Here is a 13,497-nt window from a genome sequence, read left to right as displayed (position 1 = left end):
ATGGCAGAATTAGAGCGATATCTGTAAAGTATAAAAGAATAAAAAGAAATATAATAAAGAGGGGAAAAACAAAACCACTGTAAATAATCCTTTGAGAAATAACAACAAAAAGATCCAGATACAATGGAAAGGGTTGGAAGTATTGTTTATTACTGGAATCAGAGTATATTTAAAAATCTTCTTATGTATATGATTTCAGTTTTGTTTAGTTTGATATTTTAAATTGTGTTCGTGGTCGAGAAGATCTGATGTATTTTTTTTTAGAATTTTGAAATAAAGTTTTTCCAAAAAAACACACCAAAAAAACAAAAACAAATGGAGAATAAGATTATGAGCACATTAGGTAGAAAGTGGCATCAGTATTAGACTATCCTTTCCCGTAAAGACGTTGTTGAGTCCAAGATAACTGAAACGTCTTTCTTTCTTTCTTTTTGCTGGATCAATCTCAGTTTTAAACCAAAAGAGATGTTCCATATGGATTCCAAGGCATTTTTTAAAAAATGTTTTAGGTAATATAGCACATTCTCATTTTGCATCCTATTCCTCTCTAAACTCCTGGACATCTAGTTTACAGGACCCCAGTAAGATGTTCACCATTTAGTAGATAGTGTGGGACCTGTGAGGGCTTCAGATGTTCCTGGGTGCAAACTTCGGGAATTGTAGACCAATAACATCTGGAGGGCCATTTGTTCCCCACTCTTGATGGAAGGTATATACATTTAATTATATCTCTATCTCCTGATGGTCATCATTGAAGAGGAGGAGGAGGAGGAGGAGGAGGAGGAGTTTGGACTTGATATTCCGCCTTTCACTCCCCTTAAAGAGTCTCAAAGTGGCTAGCAATCTCCTTTCCCCCACAAAAAACACACTCTGTGAGGTGAGTGAGGCTGAGACTAGCCCAAGATTACTCAGCAGCTGCATGTGGAGGAGTAGGGAAGCGAACCCGGTTCACCAGTTTACTAATCCACTGCTCTTAACCATTATACCACTGCTGGCCCTGCCTAGTACTCAATCTTTAATTCAATTAAAGATTGAGTATTAGATGTGGTCTCTGTTGGATGCACATAAATCCAATTGAATGTACCAAGACTTTGGAGACCATGAGTTGGACCTGGAAAAGAAGTAGAGGGGAAGCTGCTACACAGGCTATACAAGTGTGCCATTTTGTTTTCTTTTTGCAAAGACCCAGCCTGACATCTGATGCTATGGCAAAAGAAAGAAAGAAAAAAAGAAAGAAAGAAAGAAAGAAAGAAGAGGGCTGTTGTCTAATTCCATTTCAAAGCCATCTGAGACCACAAATTTGACATGAGTCAACAGTGCGATGCAGCAGCTAAAAAAGCCAATGCAATTCTGGGCTGCATCAATAGGAGTATAGAATCTAGATCAAGGGAAGTAATAGTACCACTGTATTCTGCCCTGGTCAGACCTCACCTGGAGTACTGTGTCCAGTTCTGGGCACCACAGTTCAAGAAGGATACTAACAAGCTGGAACGTGTCCAGAAGAGGGCAACCAAAATGGTCAAAGGCCTGGAAACAATGCCTTATGAGGAACGGCTTAGGGAGCTGGGTATGTTTAGCCTGGAGAAGAGAAGGTTAAGGGGTGATATGATAGCCATGTTCAAATCTATTTTGTCATATAGAGGAGGGAGAAAGGTTGTTTTCTGCTGCTCCAGAGAAGCAGACACGGAGCAATGGATTCAAACTACAAGAACGAAGATTCCACCTAAACATTAGGAAGAACTTCCTGACAGTAAGAGCTGTTCGGCAGTGGAATTTGCTACCAAGGAGTGTGGTGGAGTCTCCTTCTTTGGAGGTCTTTAAGCAGAGGCTTGACAGGCATATGTCAAGAATGCTTTGATGGTGTTTTCTGCTTGGCAGGGGGTTGGACTGGGTGGCCCTTGTGGTCTCTTCCAACTCTATGATTCTATGATTCTATATGCTAGTAAATTAGTTTTTCAAAGACTTATATTTTCTGGATCATGGTCTGGATCATGGTCTAGATCTGGATTTACAAACTGGGCCCACGAATGAGAGCAGCACACCTGTATTGCCAGGGAATAAAACAGAATGTGGTGCTCCTGGTTTGCAATGTAGCTGGAGCTTTAATACAAGGAACATGGCTGTTTGAGAATAAGTGAAAGCTACTTCATGGCTTGGCCACCTATCAAACACCTGACTGCATGGGGGAAGGAAGGAAGAACCAGTTGTCTGGGAACTTTGACCAAACCACAGAGATAAAGAATGCAAATGAAGGCTCATGCCCACATGTGCTAACTCTCAGGCCTGATCAAAGGATGGAAACGGAATTACGTCATGAATTATATCTGTTGCCAGCTTGGCATGAGACCTACGCTACAGACAACCGTATTTTTCCGTCTATAAGACGCCCCCATGTATAAGATGCCCCCTATTTGGGGGACTCCAAATTAAGAGAACACCCCTAAGTACAATCCCAATTAAACAAGCCCCAATTTTAAACCTAACTTTTTGGTTTGAAAAATCTAGTCTTATACAAGGAAAAATACGGCATATAAGGGCCAGCAGCTGAAGGAGACAGAGAGATCTTGACACAGTTTTATGCTCCATTCCAGAATGTGAAGAGAACCCTCTTCCAGTCTGCAGTGTCCCAGCTAAGCCTTCCAGATCTCCATTGGCTGGAGAGACAGGAAGAACTAAACCTATCCTATCTCTTTGTTGTTGTTGTTGTTGTTGTTGTTGTTGTTGTTGTTGTTGCCTAAGATATTTTGTTTGTTGGTTATATTTATAGCTTTGTAGTTTATTCCAGTTGCTGTTGGCTTTATATTAGACTCCATTCCAGGTTGCTAGTTAATTTCTTTGCTAATTAATTAATAATATTAATTAATATTACGAATTAATAAAAGTTTGTCTCTACCTAAGAGTCTGTCAGTCCTCCGTATAGTGGAATCCAAAGAACCTCTTGCTTGCTTGGTGACGTTATTGGCCAAACAGCCAGTAGAGGACGCTGGCAAGACAGCACGTGTACACAGCCCTAGATTGAACCACCACTCAGTTTCATTGGATTACCCTGAGTTCTATTATTTAAAAGAGAAAAACCATTTGTAGTTTATAAAAGCTCCTTATCATTTAGCCGCTTAGTGACCTTTTGGCCCTGGAATGAGACCCTGCAAATATAATAGCTTGTAAGGAAAGTGTTCCATCCATCAGACCTCTTCCTGTTTGGATACCTTGGTGTTGTCATGAAACAATCTTCTCTCTAACTTCTTCTTAAGGGTGTTTCATCCTTCCATTCACTATGAACCACCTCCCTTGTGATGTCAGACAATCCAGAACTCCTCCCATTTAAGCTATACCATTTCCTGATTGGCTGATGATCATATCGAATCAGCATTCCACATAAAGCTTAAACCCAGGAAAATGTTTACTTCAGATCCTTACTTCTTATGCTATGCTAGTAATATTGGAAAGCTTCCTATCTCAACACTTGTACCGGGAAATATGGGAAAGTGTGTTAGTGTAAATCTTCATTGGCAAAGTTAATGCACAGAAATAAGGAACAGAAGCAGTCATATTTCAACATTTTTGGTCTACATTTCTTGAATGTATCATCATCAAAACATACATGCCACCACTGCTATTTTTCCATAAAAAAGGGTACCGGAACCATTGGCGGAGAAACGGGAGGGCGGAGCAAGTGGCCTGCCCTCCGCCGCCACTATTCCGGTCCGATGCCATCACGGTGCCGCCCGGAAGTGAGCGTCGCCCCATACACGCCGGGTCCCACGCCCCCACAGGCGGCGTGTCACACCCCAGAATGATCTTAATACGAATCCAAGGCAGACCTTTTAACATCACTGTAATCCAAGTTTATGCACCAACTACTGGTGCTGAAGAAAATGAAATTGACCATTTCTATGAAAACTTACAACACCTAGAAATGACACCAAAGAAGGATGTTCTTCTCATTATAGGGGATTGAAATGCTACCTCTGTTTATTATAAGTGATATAACTTTGTCCTTAGAAAATTACATGTATTCCTGATTTAAGGATAATTATTTTAAGATGGTTTATCATTTAAAACACAGACAAGCTATCTTTGTACATTATAAGCAATTCAACTCTTTATTTAGAAAACAGAATGCAATCTTGATGTAAGGTTAGTTATTCATAGATATACCTGTTATGTTCATTTATTTGAACATATTCTCTTTCTTTTACATATGATAAAACTTTATGTTTAGAGATCTGAATGAATTTTTGTTATAAGGAGAATTATTCTAAGATTGATTTCGCAATGTTCCAGCTGACGAAGAATTGTCGAAACAGGGCCTTGTCCTGATTTTTACTGGAATTTATCTTCATTTTGCCTTCAATATGGGGATTGATTCCTATTTGAACTCCTCACACAAATAAAACATTGTGAAGATTTATTTGAAATCCATTTTTCTTCTGGCCTGAGTTCTTGCAATTTACTGTTTATTTCTGTAGCAAAATTCCAGCTTAAACTGAAGAAAGTAGGAAAAACCACTGGGCCAGTAAGATACAATCTAAATCAAATCCCTTATGAATACACAGTGGCAGTGAGGAACAAGTTTAAGGATTTAGATTTGGTGGACAGAGTGCCTGAAGAACTATGGATGGAGGCTCGTAACATTATACAGGAGGCAGCAACGAAAACCATCCCAAGGAAAAGGAAATGCAAGAAAGCAAAATGGCTGTCCAACGAGGCTTTACAAATAGCGGAGGAGAGGATGCAAGCAAAATGCAAGGGAGATAGGGAAAGATACAGGAAACTGAATGCAGATTTCCAAAAAATAGCAAGGAGAGACAAGAGGGCCTTCTTAAACAAGCAATGCAAAGAAAAAACAACAGAATGGGAAGAACCAGAGATCTGTTCAAGAAAATTGGAGATATGAAAGGAACATTTCATACAAAGATTACTATAATAAAGGACAAAAGTGGAAAGGACCTAACAGAAGCAGAAGACATCAAGAAGAGGTGGCAAGAATACACAGAGGAATTATACCAGAAAGATATGGAGGTCTCGTACAGCCCAGGTAGTGTGGTTGATGACCTTGAGCCAGACATCTTGGAGAGTGAAGTCAAATGGGCCTTAGAAAGCACTGCTAATAACAAGGCCGGTGGAAGTGATGATATTCCAGCTGAACTATTTAAAATTTTAAAAGATTATGCTGTTAAGGTGCTACACCCAATATGCCAGCAAGTTTGGAAAACTCAGCAGTGGCCAGAGGATTGGAGAAGATCAGTCTACATCCCAATCCCAAAGAAGGGCAGTGCCAAAGCATGCTCCAACTACTGCACAATTGCCCTCATTTCACATGCTAGCAAGGTTATGCTTAAAGTTCTACAAGGCAGGCTTAAGCAGTATGTGGACCGAGAACTCCCAGAAATACAAGCTGAATTTTGAAGAGGTAGAGGAACCAGAGACCACATTGCAAACATGCACTGGATTATGGAGAAAGCTAGAGAGTTCTAGAAAAACATCTAGTGGTGCACAATTAGACATCACCAGCAAAAGCTCTGAAGATTCCAGCAGCATCCAATAGAAAGGCAGATTGCACGCTGTCACCAGCAAAAGCTCTGAAGGGCGGCGCCAAAATAATGACATCATCAACCAAGCAACTGAAACCACCAATACGGCCTTTACCAGACCGTATTGGCATTAGGTATATGGTGCTGGAGGAGACTCTTGAGAGTCCCATGGATTACAAGAAGATCAAACCTATCCATTCTTAAGGAAATCAGCCCCGAGTGCTCACACAGATCGTGAAGCTGAGGCTCCAATACTTTGGCCACCTCATGAGAAGAGAAGACTCCCTGGAAAAGACCCTGATGTTGGGAAAGATGGAGGGCAGAAGGAGAAGGGGACGACAGAGGACGAGATGGTTGGACAGTGTTCTCGAAGCTACCAACATGAGTTTGACCAACTGCGGGAGGCAGTGGAAGACAGGAGTGCCTGGCGTGCTATGGTTCATGGGGTCACGAAGAGTCGGACACAACTAAACAACTAAACAACAACATAAGGAGGAAATGGCAACCTTTATGGTTAAAAAGGATTTCTCTACGTGTACCCTTAGAAAGCATTTATGAGGCAATAGAGGATTCCAAATGGTGGAAAATTCTAAAGGCTAAGGGATATCATATAGTTAAAAATATGTATAGAGGAGAGTCATTAAAGACATTGCAGAAACTAACAAAGAACAGAGGTAACCAACATTGGTTAAAAATTGGAGAACTATACAACAAAATTTCTAAAATCCTAGAGATAGGAAATATGAGTTCAAAAGAGCCAGTAGAGGAACTATATATAAACAAATGGGGAAAAACGAAACATGGGATGATAGGTAAAATCTATAAGAGAATGATCACAAACAAGAAACAGACAACTTAACTTATTCAAAAGATGTGGAGTAAGGAAGAACAAGTTAGCGAATCAACGGTTGAAAGGATACTGAAAGGAATAGATGAGATTAAAGTAAGCAAATATAGAGAGCTGGAATAGGAACGGTGAAAGAGGACACCCCTGTGGAACTCCTCTGCATATTGGGAAAGGTTGGGAGTATTCACCATTAACTCTCACCACTGCTGTTCCTTCCTTATATAGTTCTTCTATTGCAAAACGATAAACCTCTCCTATTCAATATTTTGTCCTTATTTCCCATAAAAATTCCTGCGAGAGTGTATCAAATGCTTTAAAGATGTCTAATTTCAGTAGCCCAAACTAGGTCTTGAACTGTTATTCCCATCATTTCTTTAATTTGTCCTGTTATATCCAATACTAAGGGACGCAGGTGGCACTGTGGTCTAAGCCACAGAGCCTAGGGCTTGCAGATCAGAAGGTTGGCGATTTGAATCCCCAGGATGGTGTGAGCTCCTGTTGCTCGGCCCCTTCTCCTGCCCATCTAGCAGTTCGAAAGCATGTCAAAGTGCGCTGCTCTGGTTTGCCAGAAGCGGCTTAGTCATGCTGGCGACATGACCCGGAAGCTGTACGCTGGCTCCCTCGGCCAATAAACAAGATGAGCGCCGCAACCCCAGAGTCGTCCGCGACTGGGCCTAATGGTCAGGGGTCCCTTTACCTTTCCCTTTTTATCCAATACTGTACTAACTTTGTATTCTGGTCAAGTTGATTCCCCAATGCCTAAGCGTTTCCCCTATTTTCTTTTCTTAAATCCATAATCATATCTGCAAAATCAGTTTTTGGTTCTAATTCCTGGGCCAAAACCCTTCTCCCCTGTCCTGGAGTTTTTGCAGAAGTTCCAGTTGGGACCAGTGATTTTCTTGCAGCCATATTTTGATATTTATAATTCAAAAATTTAATTCTATTAATTGACACAATCTATCCCAATGAAAACACAGATTTTACCAATATATATACTTCTATAACCACTAACTGTCCTGTCACACTTCCTCTTTTGGCAAAAAGAAGAAGACAGCCATGAGTTCTCAAATACAACTACCCACCAACAGATGTCCCTCTCCTCCCCTTCTCCTCTATCTCTCTTTATTTAAAAACACTTCTGTTGAACTAGCTGTTCCCAAAACAAAATTCTGTTCATTCAAAGGGAAGGCTATATACAGACCTTCCTGTTATGCTATATCGACATTCACTTTTTAAAAAATAAAATTTTATTAATTTTCCAAAAATTAAAAATAACAACAATTATTGATTTTATAATAAGAAAAAAAAAGAAAAAAAAAAACATTAACAATTTTTTAAACAGTAATTTTTTGCTTGACTTCCCTCCATTACCCCTCTTGGTTCCATTATTTTGTGCTTATTCATGCACATCCACAAAACCTTATGTTCTTAACAATCCAATTTTAAAACCTTCTTCATCCTATTACAAATGACTTTTAAAAGTTATAGTACAGTCATACCTCAGTTTAAGTTCGCCTTGGTTTGAGTACTTTCAGTTTAAGTACTCCGCGGACCTGTCTGGAACGGATTAATCCACTTTCCATTACTTTCAATGGGAAAGTTCGCTTCAGGTTAAGTACGCTTCAGGTTAAGTACAGACTTCAAGAAACAATTGTGTTTGTAAACCGAGGTACTACTGTAATGTAGAAATCTGTACACAAAGCTTAAAAAAATATGCATTAAATATCCCCCCAAAAAAAATCAAAATCCTCTTTCTTTCTTGGGTTTCATATTATCTAATCTGTCCTGCATATCTGAAGAAGTGTGCATGCACACGAAAGCTCATACCAAAATATAAACTTAGTTGGTCTTTAAGGTGCTACTGAAGGAATTTTTTTATTTTGCTGTCCTGCATAGTTCAATAATTTATTTTGCCAATCTGTTTTATCTTCTTTGGTGGGAGCTTCTTTTTTCTGAAAAGGCTGGTTGGTCTTGGCCTGGCCTCCATTCTTAAATACAGGGACAAAGTCTTTCGCTCTTACCTTCCAAGTTCTGCAGAATCCGGGACCAGCAGCCATTTGACACCGGAAGTTGCGTCGATGTAACTTCCGGTGTTGCTTTGCCCTTCTATGGGCACCAAAAATGGCCACCGCCGGCTTCGAAAGTCGCTTGTACGCATGTCAGGAAGTGCGCCGACGCAACTTCTGGTGTCGCTCCGCCCATCTATGGGCACCAAAAATGGCCGCCGCCAACACCGGAAGTCACGTCTATGCACTTCCGGACATGCGTAGATGCGACTTTTGAAGCTGGCGGTGGCCATTTTTGGTGCCCATAGAAGGGCAAATCGGAATGAAAAAAAATGGCCGCCGGCAGGAGAAAATAACGGAGAAAAACGGGAGACGAAGTGAAACGGGGGACCACCGGGAAAAGGTAAGTAAAAAAGGGGTTTTCCCGAGGAAAACGGGAGACTTGACAGCTATGCTTTCGCTCAATGAGTCCATCAAATCCTCTACATCTCAATATCATATTTTTAAAACAACAATCATTTCCCGCATTTTCTTCAAATCTTTATATGTCTTTTCCCAGGCCTTTTCAATAATTTTACATTGCCACCACATAAGGTAGCTTCTTAAACCTTTTGCCCTCCCTTCCTGTTTCTTCTCTATCGCAGTCAAAGCTTCCCAGATCATTCCACACATAGCAACATTCACAAGAAGGAGATTGGAAAACCCGTTTTGTGGGCTTCTTCTTCTTCTTCTTCTTCTTCTTCTTCTTCTTCTTCTTCTTCTTCTTCTTCTTCTTCTTCTTCTACACCAACTACATGACACCTAGAGATAAAAAAGCAGGTTCACCCCCCTCCTTCCATAGTTAAGGAGCAAGGTACCCATCACCCAGGAATCAAAACCACTGTTGAACGCACAGACCAAAGCAAAAATAGGGAATAAAACCAAATAGTTAGAACAAAGAGCTAGGAATCCAAAACTTTCCAAGAAATATTTCTTCAGCTTCTTCTGAAAGTCCAATTCAGGGATATTCCGGGGGTGGGGTTTACCCACTGGTCTGAATCAATCACAACAATAGCAATAAAAAGGAGAGGAAGGAGAAAGGGGAAATATTAAAAGAAAGAAAAAACAGTAGTAGAGAAGTTTCCAGGTTTCTGGCAGACCAGGTTGTCTAATATGTCTTGGATATCTTATAATTAATCTCTAGAATCTCTAGAATGGTGAACAAGCCAAATCCTTCGGTGTTATTCACAATTCCCAAGCAGAGATCTTGAACTCTATGTCTCATTGCAGGGAAAACCCCCAAAGAAAACCAATTGTATTATATCAAGTTCAATGACCCAAATTCAAGCTTCAATTTCAATGCCTAAACTTCCAGAAACCACCCCAGCAACACCCCCAATAAAAAAATATTTAAGAAACTATTTAGAAAGTTTCGACTCCCAAAACTGCCCTGGATGCTCATGACCTCAAGAGGTTTACTCATACAAATAAATGGTTTTGTCTTCACACCACTGAAAGAAACTGACCTTATAGTATTATATGAAATAAGGTCAAAGTCAAAATCAAACATTCTATCCAAGTTTTCTAAGGAATTTCATCCTTTGATATTTAGTCATAAGCAGTCATAAGCAAGGAAGCAAGAAAAAAGTTAAAGTAAACGTCAAATAGACATTTGTAGAATATTCCTGTGCAGAGTAAAATACTCCACGGTTGGGATGGGCTTCCTTTTCTTTTTAATCATATTTATTTTATTTTGCAACACAAACAACAACAACAACAACAACAACAACAACAACAACTTATTTCTACTCCGCCCATCTGGCTGGGTTTCCCCAGCCACTCTGGATGGCTTCCAACAAAAGATTAAAAATACATGAAAACATCAGTCATTAAAAACTTCCCTAAACAGACACTTCCGATTCGTCGCGCTGGCGAGAGGACGCAGAGACCTCGAGCTCCGAGGTCTCTGGCATCGCGGAGGGGGGGGGAAGTCCGTGGGGCGCACGGACTCCCCATAAGAACACCGGAAAGTGCGTTCCGGTGGCTTAGCAGCCTGGCAAAGCTCTGGACGCGATTCCTCCTCTATTCGGGAGCTCAGTAGAGCGACTGAGAATCAGAGGAGTGGAGTTGCGGGAGCCATCTTGGGCAACATTGTTACCTCCAAGAAGCGAAGCTCCGAGTCTTCAGCCAGCAAGCGGCGGATTCTTCCCAAGATACAAAAGATTTGGACAAAGTAAGTGAAATCTCTAATTTGGAAACTTAATTGGAATTATAGGAAGAGATTCTAAAAAATGGAAGTCGATCTTTTCCTAATGTGGACTTCAGAGGCGCGAAAATATCCCAAAGCCGAAAGTGAAAATGATTGCTTTTATAACTCCAAAGAAAGAAAGCTTTTTCTAACCCCTTCTCGACCCTGGAGCTGACACCCCACGAGGCTCAGCAAGGTTATTAAAACAGCTGATAAGAAGGAGAAACTTTTGTTAAAGACGTTATTTCATAAGTAGAAGAAGTAAAGACTTTGAAAATGATTAGCCAAGATTGAGGTTACCGTTTTTGAGGAAGGAATTTTCCAGTGTCTGCTGTCTTCTTATCTTCACTCTGCTTGCGGTTAAGAAAAAATGCCTGCACCCTATTCAACAGCCTTCCGTGAGAAGGTGTTAAGTTACTTGGAAATTCTTGGAGGCATGAGAGATCTCTTAAAGAGACAGGAACAATTCAGTTCACCATTGGTAAATATAGCAGACCATGGACAGGAACAAGAGGCAATTTCTGAAAATGAAAGGGATCTCAAAAATCAAGAAGAGGATGATGCTCAACAAAAGGTGAAAAAAGAAGAAGAGGAAGAGAAGAATACTAATACCAGTAGTTTTGGAAATTTAACTGAGAGAGCAACCCCTGTGGAGAAGCATCACCCCCAATGGAATATGTTTCTTGAAAATGGGGAGACTGGGGAAAATAGAGAAAGGAGAAGTGAGACTGAGGGGTGGAAAAAACAGAGCGAAGGGAGGACGGAGACCGGAATTTTGAACTGGGAAAGACTTGGTGTGGGATGAATAAACTGGTAAATTGGTATTTAGGCTGGCTGAAAAACGGCTCTGAAATCTTGGCTTGATGAAGGAATTGCTGGACCAAATGGGGGAAAACTCCGGGGGGGAGGAGAGGGCGATTAAGAGAATAATGTTAAGACGTTTGGTTAGAGATATTAATAATATGTGAATATTGATATTTCTTCTGGGGGGTGGAGGAAGGGCTGGGGGAAGAAATTTTAGATTTGTGGAGTAGTAATGCTGTGTTTAGACAGGTAGTTGGGTGGATAGCCACCTATCTCCCTCCCTATTGACCTGAAGCCTCTGGTGGCAGAGGGGGCTTTGGGGTGGGGAGGGAGGGGTGGAAGGAAACCCAATTACAAATCAGACCTCCCTTGGATGGTTGCACCCCATGGGTGCCTCTTGTGGCAGGAGGGGACCTGTGGGGAGGTGGCACGAAGAAGGAGGAAAATAATGTTGAGTTTTAAGAATTAGAATTGGAAATAAGAATAAGAAACCCGCCATAATTATATTTTAGAATTATGAAAATCAGGAAGAAGGGATCTGAGGAAGTCACAATTACAATGTTTAACAAATTAAGAATTTGAAACTTTTATTTGTTTGTTTGTCTGTCTACTATGCTGAAAGATACAAATGGTTGGGGGGTTCCCTATCCGAATCTCTCCTTATGTCTCGGGGCCTCCTGGTTCAGGAGCTGGGGAGAGGGAGGTGAGGACAAACCCAGATTTAAAATGGACTACCTTCGACTCTCAACACCCGCAGGATCCACTTGTGGCAGAAGGGGACTTGTGGGGGGAGGGGGGGAGGGGGGCAGAAATGTTTTCTTTTAATGTTTTGTCTTTTTGTGTTGTTATATCAAACTAATAAAAATTATTTTAAAAAATAAAAATAAAAGCTTCCCTAAACAGACACACATAAGACTAATAAAAAGTGGGGGAGTGTGAGGAAAACTTTAAAAGAAAATACAAAAACCAATATGAAACCAATAATAAACAATGAACATGAAAGCATATTTCAGTTCTTCTTTTCTTCTAGTTGACTTCCTTCATCCTCAACATGGTTCTGCTTTCATATTTAGTAAATTGTTTCCTTCTCACTTTCCCCCCCTTTTCTTTCTATTTTAAGCTTTTTCACCATAATTTGCTTTGCAAAAATTAATCAAAACAAGTCCGGGTATTAATTTGAGGGCACTGCTTTTTAATGTAATCTTTGTATTTTTCTCATACTTTTTGAAAAAGTTTCTTTAGGTTGACCCCTAATTGCATCTGTCATTCTAGCCAATTCAATGTAATCAAATAATTTTCCTTGTCATTCTTTTTTTGTTGATGCTGTCCCATTTTTCCAGTTTTTTGCAATTAGGGTTCTTGCTGCCACTTGCTGAATAAAGGGATATTTTCTTGTTTTCCCTTGTGATATCCGAATCTAGTATACCCAATAAAAAATCTTCTGTTTTTTAAAAAACAAATGTTTGCTTAAATATTTTCTTTAGCTCTTCAAATAACATATCTGAGAAGCCCTTAATCTTATCACAGGTCCACTGCATATATGTTTTATAAATTTTTAATATTTTGCTCAGTGTTAATTACCATCTGTAAAACATCTTTAACAAGTTTTCCTTTATCTTCTTGCCAGCCGTGAATCTCCAACTCTCTTTCCATAATTGTTCCCATGGTGATAATTGAATATGTTTATCTATATCCATAGCCCATTTCATCATTACCTCTTTTATTTGTTCAGCTTTAACCCCACATTCCAATAAAATTCCATACATTTTAAAAATGACCGTTGCTTTATTTTGTAATAATTCATTATCGAATATTGAAAGTTCACTTGTAAAACCATTTTATAAAAATCTGCTTTGAACTCCTCGTTTAGTTGGTGGTACCGATTCCACCCTGTTAAGGGGATGGACTTCCTTTTTAACATCTCATCAGATCGCCAGATCAATCCAAATTAGTTCAAATAATTTCTTCAGCTTTGCAACTTTTTTGGAAAAGTAACCACTGTCAGTTGGAGCTTTAGGCTTTTCTTCATTGTGTTGTGTTGTGTTGTGTTGGAGCACTTACTCAGCAACTTGATCTTGT

General features: G+C 40.0%; 1 protein-coding gene across 2 annotated transcripts in view; it reads right to left on the bottom strand.

Moving 5' to 3' along the window:
• Positions 1 to 11,038, bottom strand: part of LOC118078767 (uncharacterized) — a 53,396-nt gene extending 42,358 nt beyond the window's left edge. For both annotated transcript variants that reach the window (XM_035102764.3, XM_088660699.1), the window contains exon 1: positions 10,915 to 11,038. The gene's annotated coding sequence lies outside the window, so the exon portion shown is untranslated. The remainder of the gene's footprint in view (positions 1 to 10,914) is intronic.
• Positions 11,039 to 13,497: the final 2,459 nt, after the last annotated feature.

The sequence above is a fragment of the Zootoca vivipara genome, chromosome Z1, assembly GCF_965207765.1.
Source record: "Zootoca vivipara chromosome Z1, rZooViv2.hap1.1, whole genome shotgun sequence".
NCBI classification, from domain to species: Eukaryota; Metazoa; Chordata; class Lepidosauria; order Squamata; family Lacertidae; genus Zootoca; species Zootoca vivipara.
This window is presented reverse-complemented; position numbering and strand designations above follow the sequence as displayed.